The sequence below is a fragment of the Canis lupus genome, chromosome 7 (genome assembly GCF_003254725.2).
Source record: "Canis lupus dingo isolate Sandy chromosome 7, ASM325472v2, whole genome shotgun sequence".
In the NCBI taxonomy this organism is placed as follows: Eukaryota; Metazoa; Chordata; class Mammalia; order Carnivora; family Canidae; genus Canis; species Canis lupus.
Window position 1 is genome coordinate 71,117,526 of NC_064249.1, and position 21,042 is coordinate 71,138,567.

Consider the following 21,042-nt stretch of genomic DNA (forward strand, 5'->3'; position numbering starts at 1 on the left):
AGACAGTAATAAAATAAGAGTAGGGGACTTTAACACACCACGTACATCAATGGGTAATTACCTAGACATAAAATCAATAAGAAAACATCAGCATTAAATGACATGTTAGACCAGATACACTCAAAAGATATATACAGAACATTCCATCCAAAGCAATAAAATTCACATTATTCTCAAGTGCACATGGAACATTCTCTAAGACATATGTTAGGTCACAAAACAAGTCTTAACAAATGTTAGAAGATGGAAATTATATCAAGCATTTTTTCCAACCACAACTGAATAAAAATAAAAATAAATTACAGAAGAAAATTGGAAAACTCACAAATATGTTGAGACTAAACAACATGTTACAGAACAACTAGCAGGCTCACAAAGAAATGAAAAGTGACATTTAAAAATACCCTGAAACAAACAGAAGTGGAAATATAACATATCAAGACATGGAATGCAGCAAATCAGTTCTAAGAGGGAAGTTTTTAATGATATATGCCCATCTCAGGAAATAAGAAAAATCCCAAATAAACAACCTAACTTTACTGCTGAAGTAACTAGAAAAAGAATTTAAAACAAAGCTTAACATTAGAAGGAATGAAATAAGAAAGTAAGACTAGAAATAAATACAATAGACTAATAAGAAAACAGAAAAGACAATTAAACCAAATGATGTTTCCTTGAAAAAATATACAAAATTGACAAGGGTTTAGCTAGACTTGCCAAGACAAAAAGAAACAGGGTCCATAGAAAGAAAAAGAAAGAGAAAAAGAAAGAAAGAAGTGAAAGTGAAGACATTACAGCTGATATCAGAAAACTAGAAAGAATCATAAGAAACACAGGAGACTACTCTGAACAATTACATAGCAATGAATTGGACAACCTAAAAAATTGGTAAATTCTTAGAAAAAAACAACTTTTAACACTGAATCACGAAGAAACAGAACTTTTGAATAAATCAATTACTATCAAGAAGATTGAATCAATAATTTAAAAATTCCCTAGAAATGAAAGTCCAGGACCAGAGAGATTCACTGGTGATTTCTACCAAACATTTGAAAAATAACTAATACCATTCCTAAAAGTCTTTTAAAAAATAAAAAGGAGAGGGAACACTTCCAAACTCATTTTATGAGGCCAATATTACCCTGATACTAACGAGCACTGAAAGACAGAAAAACTATGGGTCAATATGCCTGATGAACATAAATGGAAAAATCCTCAACAAAATATCAGCAAGCAAAATTCAAGAATATATTCAAAGAATCACACACCATATCAAGTGATATTTTACTTCCAAGGATACAAGAATGCTCCAACATTTGCAAATCAGTCAAGATGATACACCACATTTTGTCATTAACAAAATAAAGGATAAAAATTGTGTCACCAAAAAAAAAAAAAAAAAAAAAAAAAGCATTTGACAAACTCAGCAACCACTTATAAAAACTCAACAAGTAGGTATAAAGGGCCTATTCTTCAACACAATAAAGGCCATATATGATAAGCCCACAGCTAATATTATATTTAATGTTGTGAAAAGATTAAATCTTTTCTGCTGAGATCAGAAACAAGACAAACATGCTCAATCTTGTCACTTTTACTCAATATACTGTTAGAAGTCTTAGCCAAATCAATAGTCAAGAAAATGAAATAAAAGGTATGGGAATTGTAAAGGAAAAAGTACTGTCACTACTTGTACATGACATAATACTATACATAGGAAATTCTAAAAACTTCACCAAAAAAACTGTTAGAACTAATAAATGAATTCAGTCAAGTTACAGCATGCAAAATCTTTATTCAGAAATGTGTTGTGTTTCTATATCCTAGGAACAAAGTATTGGAAGGAGAAATTAAGAAAACAATTTCATTTATGATTACATCAAAAAGAATAAAATGACTAGAGATGAATTCAGCCAAGGTAGTAAGAGACCTGTACTGTGAAAAGTGTAAGATATTGATTAAAGAAACTGAAGACATAAATAAATGGAAAGATATTCCATTTTCAAAAATTAATATTGTTAAAATATCTATACTACCCAAAGCAATCTACAAATTTATTTTTATCTCTATCAAAATTCTAATGGCATTTTTTACAGAACTATAACAAAAAGTTTCAAAATGTGTATGGAACCAAAAAAGACCCTTAACAGCCAAAGCAAACCTGAGAAAGGAAAAGCTGAAAGCATCATACTAACTTCAAATTATGCTACAAAGAATGGTAATGATAGCAGTACAGTATTGAAATAAAAACAGATATGTCTATCAATGAAACGGAATAGACAGGCCAGAAATAAACCCATGCATATAGGGTCAATTAAATTATGACAAAAGAACCAAGAATATACAAGGTGGAAAGGACAGTCTCTTCGATAAATACTGTTGGGAAAACAGGACAACACACGCCAAAGAATAAAATTGGATCAATATTTTACAATATACAGAACAATTAATTCAAAATAGATTAAAGACTTGACTGTAAAACCTAAAATCATAACATTCATAGAGGAAAACAAAACATAGGTAGCAACTCTTTGACATAGGTCTTGGTTACAATTTTTTTATCTGAAACTGAGAGCAAAGGCAACAAAAGCAAAAATAAACAAGTAGGACTTCTTCAAACTAAAAAGCTTCTGCATATCAGGAGTACCCAGGTGGCTCAGTTATGTGTCTGACTCTTGATTTTAGCTCAGGTCTTAATTTCAGGGTCATGAGTTCAAGCCATGCACTAAAAAAAAAAAAAAAAAAAAAAAGGGAGGGGGGCTTCTTCACATCAGAAGAAACATTTTAAAAAAATGAAAAGGCAATCTACCGAATGGGAGAAAATTTTGTGAATCATATATTTTATGAGGGGTTAATACTAAAATTTATGAAGAACTTATACAACTCAACAGCAAAAAAGTACATATTTTATGACTTTAAAAAGGGGAGAAAATCTGAACATTTTCCAAAGATTATAGATGGACAACAGGTACATGAAAAGGTGCTCAACGTCACTGATAATTGAGATGAGGTATCACCTCACTCCTGTAAGAATGGCTATTAGCAAAAGATAAGAGCTAATGAATATTGATGAGGTTGTAGAGAAGAGGAAACATTTGTGTACTGCTGGTGGAAGAGCAAACTCGTGCAGCCACTGGGAAATGATATGGAGGTTCCTCAATGAATTAAGAATAAAACTATCATAAGACCCATCAATTCTACTTCTGGGAATTTATCCAAAGAAAACAAAAATATTAATTCAAAAAGATATATGCAGGTCCATGTTCACTACAGCATTATTTGTAATAGTGAAGATATGAAAGAGACCTATGTCCAATGATGGATAATGGGTAAAGAAAATGTGGAAGGAGGAGTTAAGATGATGGAGTAGTAGAAGGAACCTCAGCTTGCTTCATCCCTTGAACACAGCTAGATCAACATCAAATCATTTTGAACAACAACGAAATCAATCTGAGTCCAAGCCTTCCTGAGTCCTTTAAGATTTGGAATTTTTAATCCTAGCAACTGGCCAGAGATAAACACAAGAGAACTGTGGCACTGGGTTTGTCCAATGGCCCAGGCACAGACAGGTTGAAGGCAGGGATCTGACAAAAGCCTGGGACATAGGAGAGGAGATAGTTTGCTTTTCTGTGAGGTCCTCCTGAACAGCAGTGACTGCAAGTTCCCCTCCCTGGGGACAAGAGGGTAGGGCAACATTATCTTCCCCTCTCCCACCAACCAGCACAGTGGGACTTCAGAGAAACATAGCTCCCAGTGGAGGCTGGAGTCACTTACACCAAGCTCCACCCACCTGTGCCCAGCGGGGGCATCTTTCCTAGGACAGGTCTGACTGTGGGCTAGCACAGTAAGCCTCTCCCTCCGACAACACAAGCCCCCACATGTACTAAGTCTACTAATCATACAGTGCTGCAACGTCAGCTTCAGTTCTGTTGAAAATAGGACCAGATTTTCTTTTTGGTTTCAATTTTTTATATTTATATTTTACTATTTTATTTTATTTTATTTTATTTTATTTTATTTTTATTTTTATTTTTATTTGGAATCAGGCCTATAGTTTCTTGTTCATTTTTTGGTCTCTTTGTTTCCTTTTCTTGTTTTTTGAATCAGGTTTTTTTTTTTTTCTTTCTTTTTCTTCACGTTTTTATTATTTATTTATTCCTGAGAGACACAGAGAAAGAGGCAGAGATGTAGGCAGAGGGAGAAGCAGGCTCCCTGCAAGGAACATGATGCGGGACTCCATCCCAGACCCTGGGATCACACCCTGAGCCAAAGGCAGATGCTCATCCACTGAGCTACCACGTGTCCCTCTTTCTTTCTCTTTTGAATCAGGCTTATAGTTGTTTGTTTGGTGTTTTGTTCCTTTTCCTTTTTTCTTAGATCAGAGTTTTTGATCAGGTTTATAATAAGCAACAAATCAAAGCACACCTAGTTAAAGATCCAAACACTCGCCAGTGTAAGCAAGGAGGGACTTTGCAGAGGACTCACCTGTGGGAAAGGACCTGCCAAAACACAACAGCAGAGTGCATGTAGTATACACCAGAAACACTTCCTGAAGCACCTGAAAGCAGTAAAGAAGACACCAAAGAAACCCTGGGTGCATAGATAAAAGACTTAAAAACTAGTCAGACCAAAATAAAAAATGTTATAACTGAGATGCAAAACTGACTGGATGTAATCACAATAGGGATGGAATAAGCATAGGACTGAAGAGGTGATATAGAAGATAAGATTATGAAAAAATAATAAAGCTGAAAAGAAGAGGGAAAGAAAACTATTAGTTCACAAATACAGATTTAGAGAACTCAGCGATTCCACAGAACACGATAATATCTGTATGATAGGAGTTCCAAAAGAATAAGAGCATAAAAAAGGGGTTTTCAAATAAAAGAAAGGGATTTCAAATATAAGAAGGCCTATTTGAACAAATTTTAGCTGAGAACTTCTCTAATCTTGGGAAAGAAACAGGTATTCAAGTCCAAGAGGCACAGAGAACTCCCCTCAAAATCAACAAAAATAGGTCAACACCAAAACATATTATGGTGAAATACAAAGATAAAGGGAGAATTATGAAAGCAGCACAGAACAAAATGTCCTTAACCTATAAGGGTAGACACATAAGGTTAGCTGCAATCTTATGCACAGAAACTTGACAGCTAGAAGAAAATGGCATGATATATTCTATGTGCTAAATGGGAAAAATACACAGCCAAGAACACTACATCTAGCAAGCCTGTCATTCAGAATAGGAGAGATAGAGTTTCCAAGACAAGCAAGAACTAAAGGAGTTTGTTACCACTAAATCAGCTCTGCAAGAAAGATTAAAGGAGACCCTTTGAGCAGGACAGAGAGACCAAAAGCAACACAGATTAGAAAGGAACAGAGACAATCTACAGAAACAGTGACTTTACAGGTAATAAAATGACACTAAATTCATGTCTATCAATAATTACTCTGAATGTAAATAGACTCAATGCTCCAATCAAAAGATATAAGGTGTTATAATGGATTAAAAAAATAAATAAAACAAGACCCATATATATGCTGCCTCCAAGAGATTCATTTCAGATTCATTTCAGATTCATTTCATATGTCATAAAGACATATGCAGGTTGAAAGTGAGGGGATGGAGAAACATTTATCATGCTAACAGATGTCCAAAGAAAGTTGGAGTATCATATGAGATAAACTAGATTTTAGGTGTAAGTTTAGGTGTATAGACTAGACTGTAATAAGAGATGAAAAAGGACACATATCATAATAAAGGAGTCTGTCCAAAAAGAAGATCTAACAATTGTAAATATTCATACCCCAACTTGTGAGCACTCAAATATATAAAACAATTAATAACAAAATTCAAGAAACTCGTTGATAATAATACAATAATAGTTGAGGACTTTAAAAACCCACTTAGAGCAATGGATGGATCATCTAAGTAGAAAATCAATAAAGAAACAATTGCTTTGAATGACACACTGGACCAGATGGACTTGACAGATATATTCAGAGCATTTTGTCCTAAAGCCACAGAATACACATTCTTTTTGAGTGCTCATGGAACATTCTCCAGAATAGATCACACACTGGGTCACAAATCAGGCCTCAATCAGTACTAAGAGATTGAGATCACGCCATGCATATTTTCAGACCACAATGCTATGAAACTTGAAGTCAAGCACAAGAAAAAAATTTGGAAAGACCAAAATATATGCAGGTTAAAGAACATACTACTAAAGAATGAATGGGTTAACCAGTAAATTAAGAAAGAACTAAAAAAAAAATACATAGAAGCAAATGAAAATGAAAACATGACAGTTCAAAACCTTTGGGACCCAGCAAAGGTAGTCATAAGAGAGAATTCTTTTTTTTTTTTTTTTGTGATAAGAGAGAATTCTATAAAAATACAGACCTTCCTCGAGATGCAAGAAAAGTGTGAAATACACATCTAACCTTACACCTAAAGGAGCTAGAAAAATAACAGCAAATAAAACTTAAAACCAGCAGAAAAAAGTAAATGATTAAGCTTAGAGCAGAAATAAATGATAAAGAATTTTAAAAAATGGTAGAACAGTACAAGACTAGAAGCTGGTTCTTTGAAAGAATTAACAAAATTGATAAATCCCTAGCCAGACTTACCAAAAAGAAAAGAGAAAAACTCAAATAAATAAAATAATAAATGAATGAGGAAGGATCATAACCAATAGCACAGAAATAAAAACAATTATAAAAGAATATTATGAACATTGATATGTCAACAAATAATATCACAATCCCAGATTTCAAGCTGTAATACAAAGCTATAATCATCAAGACAGTGTGGTACTGGCACAAAAACAGACATATAGATCAATGGAACAGAATAGAGAACCCAGAAATGGATTCACAATTATATGGTCAACTCATCTTCAACAAAGGAAAAAATATCCAATGAAAAAAAGACAGTCTCTTCAACAATGATGTTGGGAAAACTGGCCAGTGACATGCAGATCAATGAAAACAGACCACTTCTTATACCATATACAAAAATAAATTAAAAGTGGATGAAAGTCCTAAATGTGAGATAAGAATCCATTAAAATTCTAGAGACAAACACAGGCGGCAACCTCTTTGATCTCAGCTGCCGCAACTTCTTATTAAACATGTCTTTGGAGACAAGAGAAACAAAAGCAAAAATGAATAATTGAGACTTCATCAAGATAAAAAGATTCTTCACTGTGCAGGAAACAGTTAACAAAACAAAAAGGCAACCTACAGAATGGAAGAAGGTATTTCAAATGACATATGTGATAAAGGTCTAGTATCCAAAATCTATAAATATCAAACTCAACACCCAAAAAACAATCCAGTTAAGAAATGGGCAGAAGACATGAAAGGACATTTTTCCAAAGATGATATACAGACGGGTAAAAGAGACATGAAAAACTGCTCAACATCATTCATCATTAGTGAAATACAAATCAAAACTACACACACCTGTCAGAATGGCTAAAATTTAACAACACAGGAAACAACATGTGTTGGTGAGGATGTGGAGAAAGGGGAATCTTCTTACATTGTTGGTGGGAATGCAAACTGGTGCACTATGGAGGTTCTTCAAAAAGTTAAATATGGAACTGCCGTATGACCAAGCAACTATACTACTATGCGTTTACCCAAAGGCTACAAAAATAATTTGAAGGAACACATTCACCCTGATATCTATAGCAGCATTATCAATAATAGCCAGGTTATGGAAAGAGCCCAAATGTCCAATGTCCATTGACTGATGAATGGATAAAGAAGATTATATATATATATATGAATATTACTCAGTCTCTTTCTTCTTCATTTTAGGAAAACCTGTTATGTTTTCTGCTTCTGAGAGTAATTGTTTTATTAAGAAGAGGTTATATATTGTCCAAGGCCTAGGGCTTCAGGAAGCATTTCTGGCATATGCTGTGTGCATTCTGCTGCTGTTTGGCTGCTCTTTCTCTCAGGTCAATCTTCTTTGTTTCTCCTTGCCTGCAGAGGGGAGTGCTTGGACCTTGGTGAGACTGGTGAGTTTTAACTAGGTGTGCTCTGTCTGCGTGTTAAAAGAGATCTGATGCTATCTAGACTAGAGCAGGAGCTTGTCGTACTCTGGGGTCAAGAGACATAGTGCCTGTGGGGGGGTTCAGCTGGTCTTCTCGGGAAGCCTGCTGCTCTGGTTTCCAGGCACACTTGCCCTGGTAGAGCAGCAACTACAGAGTACAGGTAGGTGAGACTTGGTGTAAGCAGTTGAGGCTGCCACTATTGATGCTGTGCTGCTTACTGAAGTTAGTTTATGCTGAGCAGTAAGGGAAAGAAATGGCATCAGCTTCCTCCCTTGTCCCCAGAGTGGGGAGTTTACACACACCACTGTCTGAAAGCCCTCAGAAGACAGCAATCAATCTCCCCCTCATGTATCCCAGTCATCCCTTTGATCCCTGACTTCACCCTGTCTATATCTGGGCCATCTGCCCACCCATCAGGACAGTACACCTGTGTTTTATCCCAGGCAGACTGGGTGGGTTTTAAAACTCCAAACTTTATGGATCTGGCATGGTGCAGACCCATGTTGATCCTCTGCAGAAGGGTCTGACTATGCTGGGGCTGGTGCAGTTTTGTCTCAGAACGGCAGTCACCCCAAGGTGCAGAAGCTTGGAGTTTGGAGTAAAGCACAGCAAAAAGCCAGTGTCCATGTTAGCTGCCCTCAGCAGGTGTCTCTGCACTATACTGAGGGACAGGGGAACATAATGGTGTCCACCAGCTCTTTTGACCCCAGAGAAGCCATGTCACCTCCCCCAGATGCACTCCAGGAAGCCGGAAAACATCTCTTCCAGTGCATCCTAGGGGATCCTCAGATCATGCCACCCACTACCAGGCTATCTGCCCTCCTTCTCCATAGCAGCACTACAGTGCCCACTGGGCTCCACACCCACCATGGCACAGACCTCTAAAACTCAGTCTTCAAGCTCTGCTTGTTGTAAAAATTCATGATAATCAGCCCCTCTCATTTTCCCTATCAATGGCTTTGGGGAAGTATTTTCCTTGTGTAATCCCCTAGGGTCTCTTCCAGCCCCACCATCTTTCTTTTCTCCCTCCCTTCCTCTCCCTCTCCCTCTCCTTCTTCTGCCCCCCCTCTTTCCTCTTTCTGTGATCAGGGCTCCCTCCCCACCACAGCACCCACAATCTTTTTCTTCCCCAAATCATATATCCACACCTCCTACTTTCCATGATGTGGCCTCTTCTGTTCCTCTGGTTGTGCAGTTTGTTCTGTAGGTCCTCAGATCAATTTCTTGGGTGTTCCAAAGGATCTGATATTTATTTAGCTGTGTTTGAGCGATGAGGCAAGCCTAGGATCCTCCTACTGCTCCACTGTCTTCTACCTAATCCCAATTATTCCTCAATTAAAAAATTAAATTAAAAAAATAAAAACCCAATCTAAAATTTTTATCATATTTAATCACCAAACAGCCAAAACAATTTTGCAAAAGAAGAACAGTTGGAGAATTCACAGTTCCTATGTAAAACGTACTACAGTGTTAATCAAAGCAATGTGGTACTGACATAGCAATGGATATATAGACCAATGGAACAGACTAGAGAGCTAATAAACAAACAAACAAACCTCTGTGTTTATTGATTTTTGACAAGGATGTTAAACCATTTGAAAAAACGACAATCCAACAAATGATGGAGGGAAAAGTGTATATATACATTCAAAAAATGAAATTGCACACTTTCTATATAACATATACAAAATTAACTCTAAATGAATCAAATATCTAAATGTAAGAGCTGAAACCATAAAACCCTTAGAAGAAAGGAGAAAATCATGATATTTAATTTTGCAGTGATTACTTGGCTATAGCAACAAAAGTACACGCCAACAGAAGAAAAAAAATAGATAGATTGGACTTGATGTAAATTAAAAGTTTTTGTGCCTCAAAGGCCACTATCAGAGTGAAAAGACAAATCAAATAATGAGACAAAATATTTGCAAAGCATATAGCTGATAGGGATTAATATCTAGAACTTATAGAAACATACAACTGAAAAAAATTAAAAATGTGCAAAAGACTTGCACATATTCTTTGGAGAATAAAGATTTCTCCAAAGAAGATACACAAATGGTTAATAAACACATGAGTAGATGTGTAACATCACTAGTCATCAGGGAAATACAAAACAAAACTACAATGATAAACCAATTCACACCCATGATTTATGCCATGGTACATGGCACATATACACATATATATTAATATAATATATAAAACAAGTAGTGTTGGGTAGCATGTGAAGAAACTGGGCCCTTTGTGCAGTGGTGGTGGGAAAGTAAAATAGGTATAACTAATATGGAAAATGGTATGGTGGTTCCTCAAAAAATTAAGCATAGAATTACCTTAATCCAACAATTCTATCTGAAAATATATACCAAAACTCTACCTGAAAATGTATACGAAAAATAAACCCTAAAGCAGCTCTAACAGATATTTGTACACTTATGTTCATAGCGGCATTATTTACAATGGAAGAAAAGTGGAAACAATCCAAATGTGCACTAACAGATGAATGGATAAAAAAAATGTGGTATGCAATGTATACATATAGTAGCATATCTATAAGCCTTAAAGAGGGATGGAATTCTGATATACACTACAACAAAGAAATGGACTTTAGGCTGAGGAAAAAAGCCAGACATTAAAGGACAAATGATTCACTTCAGTAAGGTACCTAAAGTAGTCAAATTTATAGAGACAGAAAGTGTTTTTTGGTTTTTGTTTTGTTTTGGTTTGGTTTTGGTTTTGGCTTTTTTAGAAAGACAGAATAATTAAGCTTACCAGAGTCAGAGGAGAGCAGAGGATGGGGGGTTATTATTTAATGGGTATAAAGTTTCAGATATAGAACTGTTTGGGGTATGAGAAAATTCTGAAGATGGATAGTGGTGATAGTTGTACAACAGTATGAAGGTACTTAATGTCACTAATTATATACTTAAAAATAGTTAAAATGTATATTTCATGTTAATGTATATTACACCATAAAAAGGGGGGAAGGAAACTCAAATAATTATATATTAACAGACAAGTGGACTTTAGCAACAACAAAAAAATTATGAATGGCAAAGTAGTAACTTACACAGGGATAAAAGGGTCTATTCACCAAGAAAGTATAGTAAATTTAAATATGTATACACCTAATCACAGACCCCAATACATGAAGCCAATTCTAACAAATCTATCAAAATAAATAAATCAATTGTAGTTAAAGACATTAACATTCCTTTTCCAGTGATAGAATAGTCAGAAATTCAGCAAATGTATAGGAGAATTGAACAATACTATAAACTAACTGGATCTAATTGACATTTATAAAAGAATTATACAATAACATCCAGACTGTTGTAAAAATTAAGCGTCAAACAGCTCCAGATCGTCAATAGATATAGTATAAGGGAGGAAAAGGGGACAGAGACAGAATTCATAGATTAAAAGACACTTAAATCATGCCACAAAAAATAGTCATGATTAAACTATGCTGTGAATGAGCATACATTTGTGTGAAAAAAATCCTGAATAAACAAATAAAATCTAGGCTAATAGATACTTTGGAGGAGGGTTTAAGAAGGCTGATTGGGATAAGATATACATGCAATGAATCCTGGGGTATCTGAAAACTATTTCTTTACATAATGATAAAATGTGTTTACCTTATAATCTTCTAAACTATACATCTTTGTTGTATTTTTTTCTGTATTTGCATTTTATTTTAAAATAAGATTTTAGGGGCACCTGGGTGGCTCAGTGGGTTAAGTGTCCAATCCTTGGTTTTGGTTCAAGTCATGATCTCAGGGTCCTGAGATGAAGCCCTGCATTGGGCTTCCTGCTCACCTGGAATCTGCTTTAGATTCTCTCTCTCTCTCTCTCTCTCTCTGCCCCTCCCCTGCTCATGCTTTCTCTCTCTTTCTAAAATAAATACAGAAATCTTTTTTAAAAATGAGATTTTTAAAAGTAACTGCAAATTCTATTTCTGAATACAATAAAATAGCTTGTAGCAAACCAGCACTCCCACAAACAACGACTAAGAAAACTAGGTAAAACAAACAAAACAAAGCAATAACCCAAAAATGACTTGTGCTTGGAAACATTAGAGAACTTCCAAGTCAAACAAGACTTCATGGGGCAACACCCTATACAGAGATGAGCTGACATTCTGCAGTCACTTTTTATTTATTTATTTATTTATTTATTTATTTATTTATTTATTTATTTTTAAATATTTTATTTATTCATGAGAAAGAGAGAGAGAGAGGAAGAGAGAGGCAGAGACACAGGCAGAAGGAGAAGCAGGCTTCATGCAGAGAGCCTGATGCAGGACTTGATCCCTGGACTCCAGAACCATGCCATGAGCTGAAGGCAGACACTTAACCACTGAACCATTCAGGCATCCCTGCAGTCACTTTTGAAAGTATTTGCCCATGCCTAGCCTGAATTCAGGCCAAGTTCCAATCAGGAACCACTGACTAGGAGACAGAGAAGCCAGCAGAAATTCTGACAACTTCAGTTTGCTAGAGAGAGAGAAATTAAAGATCACAGCTACCAAACCAGCAACAAAGAGTGTAGGACCTAGTGGAAAAGATGTACAGGAAAATGAGTCTAACACTCTAATGCTTCCAAACTCTTGAACTGCTCAATTCAGCAAGATGAGAAACTAGATAGGAGACTGCTGATTGGCTGAGAGGTGTTTTCCAGAAAAGTGACAAAAATTAAGTTTCCCAAGGAGGAATGCATAAAAGACAAATTCTTGTTTCAAAGATAGGAGCCTCAATCTCAGTTTCAAAGACTGGAGAAGCTAATACTAAAGATGTACCATTGGTTATCAAAGTCTTACAAAAATTGTGACACACTTCTAATATGCTGGAATTCTTATCATATCAATCTGTAGAAGGTAGCACTAACTATATCCTTTATGATTTATCAGTATCCAGCATTCAGTTATAAATTATAAAACTAGAAGCAAAATGAAGAGTCAGACCGCAAAAACACATACAAAAGACATCATTACTTAAATTACCAGACATGAAGTTTCAAATAATTATGATTAATATGCTAAAAAATAGATGAAAATTTTAAGATTCATGAAAGAACTGGAATTTACCAAAAAAAATAAAGTTTATATTTTAGATTTGAGAAATTCAATAATTGAAATAAAGTAGTTGGGATTCCATCAAGTTGGACAGCAAAAGAGATGACTAATGAAATGGTAGTAAAGTGAGTAGAAAACATCTAAGTTGAAGCAAAGAAAGAAGAAAGCATAAAAAATATACAAGAGTGTAAAAAACACGTAAACATGGAGAAAAGTTCTGATACACATGCAAATGGAGTTCCAGAAGTGAAGCAGAAAGTAAATAGGACAGGAATAAAACTTGAAGAGATGACTGTCTAAAATATTTCAAAATTGAATATAATTGTCTAGAATTTTTCAAAACTGAAGATTAAGAATCCCTACAGACTTCAAACAAAATAGAAACAAAGAAAACCACATCTAAAAATATCAGAGTGAAACTTTTTAAAGATTTTGTCTGTTCGTGAGAGACACAGAGAGAGACAGAGACACAGGAAGAGGGAGAAGCAGGCTCCGTGCAGGGAGCCCGCTGTGGGACTTGATCCCAGGACCCCGGGATCACACCCTGAGCCAAAGGCAGACACTCAACCACTGAGCCACTTAGGTGTCCCTCAGAGTAAAACTATTAGGAAAATTATAAAAACGTCAATGAGACACACCACAAAATCCCTTGATATATAAGATACACTATTTTTATGCACAAGAAGATTTACTACTGCAATAATATAGACTTATATTAAAGTAATCCATAAGTTCAAAGCAATTGCAAACAAAATGCCAATGGGAGAGTTCATGCAATTTAATAAGCTGTTTCTAAGATGTATATAAAGGGTAAATGGTCATAAATATGAAAGTATGAAAATATTCTTGAGAAAGAATGAAGTAAGATATTTGTCCTATGACAAGTTGAGCCTTTTTATAACATAGTGTGGTATAAATGCAGAAATAGACAAATGATCAAACTGTATGGAAAAGATTCTAAAATTAGATTCATGCATAAATTAAAACATTCAATTTCAGTGCTATCATGGTAGCTCATGGGAAAAGGAGGACATTTTTTAATGCTACAAGGCAGTAGATTATCCATATGGAAAGCAGGAATAAATAGAAATCTCTGCACTGAATTGTACATGGATGCAAATTTCAGGTGGATTACATTCTGTAAATGCAGGGCTTAAAGCATACAGAAAAGAAGTAAAACTATTTTACATAAACTGGGGTGAGTAAAGAATTTCTTAAATAATATATAACAAGAACAAATTGTAAAGGGATAGTCAAATACAGCTGTATAATGATTTTTAACATCCAGTTCTTCAAAGATGGCATTAAAAGGCTCAAGATTAAAAAAAAAAAAAAAAAAAACCTAGAAAAAGTGCTACTATTCATGATGTATACATTTAAGGCAATAAGAAAAATGAATAAAAGGTAAGGAAAAACAGCATTTTACAGATACATAAAAGCCCCAACAACAAAAATGTTTACTTTTATGTCTAACTATGAAAAAGTGAGAATAATACAATTTTAAACCCACATGAGTAAAACAAAAGAAAGTCTTAAAGTATCAGTTGTTGAAAGAATATATAGCAAAGGGGACACTCATCTGCTGCTGATATGAGTGGTAGTATTTTGGAACATATTTCAGTAACAATTGTTGAAGATAAATATAATAAAGTTGAAGATAAATATTCCATCGGGTCCAGGAATTCTTTGATCTATTTTGAGTTAATTTTTTATCGGTCTAGTTTTATTCTTCTACATGTGAATGTCCAATTATCCCAGCATCATTTATTGAAGAGGCTATCTTTTCAACATTGATTACTCTTGACTTCCTTGTCAAATATTAGTTGATCATATATACTTGGGTTTATTTCTAGGCTTTCTGTTTTTTTCCACTAGTCTTTGTTTTTGTGACATTTTCATATTGTTTTGATGATTATAGCTTTATATTGCTGTTGGATACAATACATTGTAACCATATATATGTCTCTTAGGTACATTTGGTCTATAGTATTGTTCAAGTCAGCTTGAGTACTACTGGACTGCGCAGCTTCCAGGAGTTGTTTCCAGTTGGACCCTTCTGGTCCAATGAGACCAGAAGATACTCTCCAAAGGGCTCAAGCCAAAAGTAGGCAGGGAGGGAGGCAGGGCAAGACAGCGGAGGCGTAGGGGCCTCAACTCACCGGGCCCCACCAACTGACCTAGATAGCTTTCAAACCATCCTGCAACACCTACGAATCTGACCTGAGATTTAAAGAAAGAACAGGGGGATCCCTGGGTGGCGCGGCGGTTTGGCGCCTGCCTTTGGCCCAGGGCGTGATCCTGGAGACCCAGGATCGAGTCCCACATCGGGCTCCCAGTGCATGGAGCCTGCTTCTCCCTCTGCCTGTGTCCCTGCCTCTCTCTCTCTCTCTGTGTGACTATCATAAATTAAAAAAAAAAAAAAAATTAAACAGAGAACAGCCGGACACTACAGAGAAGGGTTTTCCCTTCTAACAAGGTAGGAAGGCAGAAAAAAAATAAAATAAAAAAGAATCAAGTCCTGCGAGGAGCCTTTAAGGCCAGGCTGTGGGAGCCCCTGGGACAGGAAAGCCCAGCCCCAGAGACGCAGGAACTTTATTTAAAACAGGAAGGTGCTTAGCAGGGAAACCAGACAGAACTGCAGGAGGGGCAGTGGAGCCTCTGGTCTCCCGGGGTCACTAACAGAGGAGGTGCCCCGGGGGAGAGCGTGCCACACACCACAGGCCGAGCTCAGGAAAGGGCTGGAGCGCGCCCGGTGGGGCCTCAGGAGCAGCTCAGGCGGCCGCTCTGCGAGGAGGGAGCTGCGCCCTGCTGCCTTCGGGGGGCCCCAGAAGTGCAATTCCAGCAGCGCAGGCCCCGGATCCCAGGGTGCCAGGGGACACAGCCCAGGATCCTGTGCTCCCCCGGACGGTGGAGGTGAGGAGGAAACAGGATAGTGGGGACGCTCCTGCCGCTGGGTGCCCCGAGCTGTGCAGATCAGCGCCTCCTGCCCCGGGAGCACCTAGGCCAGTGCAGACTGGGAGCTGTGGTAGTTACTGGGGAGCTGACTCCAGGGCTTGTTCCTCCTGGTGTCACTCTATGCCTGGGACAGAGTGGGGCTGCCAGGGAACAGAGGTCTCACAGAGGTCTCACAGGGTAAACAGCTCCCACTGGACTCGGCACCCGGCGGGGTGCGGGGCAGCTCCCCCAGGTGCACACACCTGAGAATCAGCACAGCAGACTCTCCCCCAGAGACCAGTTGGAAGGACCTGGGAAGAGGCAGTTCTTAGCCAAGCAGCGCTGGAAAGCTCCAGGGGAAGTCGAGGGATTTACAGTATATAGAACCAGAAGGTACCCCTCCTTGTTTTCCCTTTTTCCAGTACAACTCATTTCTATATCAGACTGTAAATTTCCAATTTTTTTCTCTTTGCCCACCTTAACTACAATATTTTACCACCTCTTCATTTTTAAGATTCTTCCTTTTTGACTTTCATATTCTACCATTACAGATCCTAGATATATTTTCCACTTCTAGATTCCCTACAATATACCCAACTTAATTTTGGGAGATATACAAGATTTTTGTTGTTGTTGTTTTGTGTTTTTTGTTTTCTCTGCCTCATTTTGTTCTACAATGGAGGAAGTTAATACTTTCTAAAACATGACCAGCATGCACCCAGAACCAAGTGGAATACCATGCTGGTTCATTCTGTGAGATTCCTCATTACCATTCTGCCCCCCTCTTTTGTCTCATTTATGTTTTGGTGGTCAATGTTGGGGCCCTCTACAAGTATTCCTGGTTTATATAAATTTGAGACTGAGCATCTTCTAACATACAGAACTTAATATACTCAGAACCAAAAGGCTCACCCTCTAGCACCCCTCAGGTAGACTACATACTCCCTCCACTACAACTTCATCATCAACATCATCTTCCAGTCCCCCCTGCCTTTTTTTTTCTTCTCTGTTTTTTCTTTTTTTTTTCCTCTTTACTTTTGCTTTTCTATCTTTTTTTTTTCCTCTTCTTTTTTTGGGAATCTTGGCCTTTTATTTTGTACTAGTTTGTTTTAAAATTTGTTATTCACTTTAGTGGTCCTTTTGTCTTACTTTGTTCTGATCTTTGTTTTCAATTTCTGGTCTCTGACCTCATCAGAATCATCTAGGGTGAAATTTACTTAGGTTGTGGTTGATATTCTTGACTCAGCCCACTCGTACAGCCACTCTGCACTGAGCAAAATGACTAGAAGGAAGAACTTGCCACAAAAGAAAGAAGCAGAAACAGTACTTTCTGCCACAGAGTTACAGAATTTGGATTACAATTCAATGTCAGAAAACCAATTCAGAAGCACAATTATAAAGCTACTGGTGGCTCTGGAAAAAATCATAAAGGAATCAAGAGACTTCATGACTGCAGAATTTAGATCTAATCAGGCTGAAATTAGAAATCAATTATATGAGATGCAATCCAAACTGGAGGTCCTAACAAGTAGGGTTAATGAAGTGGATGAAAGAGCTAGTGACATAGAAGAAAGTTGATGACAAGGAAGGAAGCTGAGGAAAAAAGAGAAAAACAATTAAAAGATGATGAGGAAAGGTTAAAGGAAATAAATGACAGCTTCAGAAGGAAAAATCTATGTATAATTGGGGTTCCTGAGAATGCTGAGAGGGACAGAGGGCCAGAAAGCATATTGGAACAAATCATAGCTGAGAACTTCCCTAATTTGGGGAGGGAAACAGGCATTCAGATCCAGAAGATAGAGAGGTCCCCCAAAAAATCAATAAAAACCGTTCAACACCTCAACATTTAATAGTGAAACTTGCAAATTCCAAAGATAAAGAGAAAATCCTTACAGCAGTGAGAGACAAGAGAATCCTAACTTATATGGGGAGAAATACTAGATTAACAGCAGACCTCTCCACAGAGCCCTGGCAAGCCCAGAAAGGGGCTGGCAGGATATATTCAGGGTCCTAAATGAGAACATGCTGCCAAGAATACTTTATCCAGCAAGGCTCTCATTCAGAATAGAAGGAGAGATAAAGAGCTCCCAAGATAGGCAGAAACTGAAAGAATATGTGACCACAAAACGAGCTCTGCAGGAAATATTAAGGGGGACCCTGTAAAAGAAAGAGGATGCCCAAAGAAACAATCCACAAAAACAGGGACTGAATAGGTATTACGATGATGCTAAATTCATATCTTTCAATACTTATTCTGAATGTGAATGGGCTAACTGATCCCATCAAAAGACACAGGGTTTCAGACTGGATAAAAGAGCAAGACCCATCTATTTGCTGTCTACAAGAGACTCATTTTAGACCTAAGGACACTTCCAGCCTGAAAATGGAAGGTTGGAGGACCATTTACCATTCAAATGGTCCTCAAAAGAAAGCAGGAACAGCAATCCTCATATCAGATAAATTAAAGTTTATCCCAAAGATCATAGTAAGAGATGAAGACACTATATCATACTTAAAGGGTCTATCCAACAAGAAGACCTAACAATCATAAATAATTATGCCCCTAATATGGGAGTTGCCAAGTATATCAATCAATTAATAACCAAAATAAAGACATACATAGATAATAATACACTAATAGTAGGAGACTTTAACATGGCACTTTCCACAAACGACAGATCTTCTAAGCACAACATCACCAAAGACACAAGAGCTTTAAATGATACACTGGACCAGATGGATTTCACAGATATATATAGAACTTTACATCCAAACACAACTGAATACATATTCTTCTCATGAACCAAGGCTGGTTCAACACTCATAAAACAATCAGCGTTATAGATCATATCAACAAGAGAAAAAACAAGAACCATATGATCCTCTCAATAGATGTAGAGAAAGCATTTGACAAAATACAGCATCCATTCCTGATCAAAACTCTTCCCTCTGTAGGGATAGAGGGAACATTCTTCAGCATCTTAAAAGCCATCTAGGAAAACCCCACAGCAAATATAATACTCAATGGGGAAACACTGGGAGCCTTTCCCCTAAAACCAGGAACATGATAGGGATGCCCACTCTCACCACTGCTATTTGACACAGTGCTAGAGGTCCTAGCCTCAGCAATCAGGCCACAAAAAGAAAAAAGGCATTCAAATTGGCAAAGAAGAAGTCAAACTCTCCCTCTTTGCAGATGACATGATACTGTGTATAGAAAACCCAAAAGACTCCACCCCAAGATTGCTAGAACTCATACAGCAATTCGGCAGTGTGGCAGGATACAAAATCAATGCCCAGAAAGTCAGTGGCATTTCTATATACTAACAATGAAACTGAAGAAAGAGAAATTAAGGAGTCAATCCCATTTACAATTGCACCTAAAAGCATAAGATACCTAGGAATAAACCTAACCAAAGATGTAAAGGATCTATACCTTAAGTCTACAGAACACTTCTGAAAGAAATTGAGGAAGACACAAAGAGATGGAAAAATATTTCATACTCATGGATTGGAAGAATTAATATTGTGAAAATGTCTAGGTTACCCAGGGCACTTTACACATTTAATGCAATCCCTATCAAAATACCATGGACTTTCTTCAGAGAGCTGGAACAAATCATTTTAAGATTTGTGTGGAATCAGAAAAGATTCCAAATAGCCAGGGGAATATTGAAAAAGAAAACCAGAGCCTAGGGCACCACAATGCCAGATTTCAAGTTGTACTACAAAGCTGTTATCCTCAAGACAGTGTGGTACTGGCACAAAAACAGACACATAGATCAATGGAACAGAATAGAGAGCCCAGAAATGGGCCCTCAATTCTATGGTCAACTAATATTCGACAAAGTAGGAAAGACTATCCACTGGTTAAAGGACAGTGTTTGCAATAAATGGTGCTGGGAAAATTGGACAGCCACATGCAGAAGAATGGAACTAGACCATTCTCTCACACCATACACAAAGATAAACTCAAAATGGATGAAAGATCTAAATATGAGACAAGATTCCACCAAAATCCTAGAGGAGAACACAGGCAACACCCTTTTTGAACTTGGCCACAGCAACTTCTTGCAAGACACATCTTGAAGGCAAGGGAAACAAAAGCAAAAATGAACTATTGGGACTTTATCAAGATAAAAACCTTCTGCACATCAAAAGAAATAGTCAACAAAACTCAAAGACAACCTATAGAATGGAAGAAGATATTTGCAAATGACGTATCAGATGAAGGGCTAGTATCCAAGATCTATAAAGAACTTATTAAACTCAACACCAAAGAAACAAACAATCCAATCATGAAATGGGCAAAAGACATGAACAGAAATCTCACAGAGGAAGACATAGACATGGCCAACAAGCACATGAGAAAATGCTCTTCATCACTTGCCATCAGGGAAATACAAATCAAAACCACAATGAGATACCACCTCACACCAGTGAGAATGGGGAAAATTAACAAGATAAGAAACAACAAATGTTGGAGAGAATGTGGAGAAGGGGTAACCGTCTTGCGGTTCCCACTTGGTGGGAATGTGAACTGGTGCAGCCACTCTGGAAAACTGTGTGGAGGTTCCTCAAAGAGTTAAAAATAGATCTGCTCTACGACCCAGCAATTGCACTGCTGGGGATTTACCCCAAAGTTACTTATGCAATGAAAAGCTGAGACACCTGCTCCCCAATGTCCACGGTGGCCAAAATGTGGAAGGAGCCTTGGTGTCCTTTGAAAGATGAATGGATAAAGAAGATGTGGTCTATGTATACCTTGGAATATTACTCAGTCATTAGAAATGATGACTACTCACCATTTGCTTCGACATGGATGGAACTGGAGGGTATTATGCTGAGTGAAGTAAGTCAATCACAGAAGGACAATCACCATATGGTTTCAGTCATATGAGGAATATAAAAAATAGTGAAAGGGAATAAAGGGGAAAGGAGAGAAACTGACTGAAGATATCA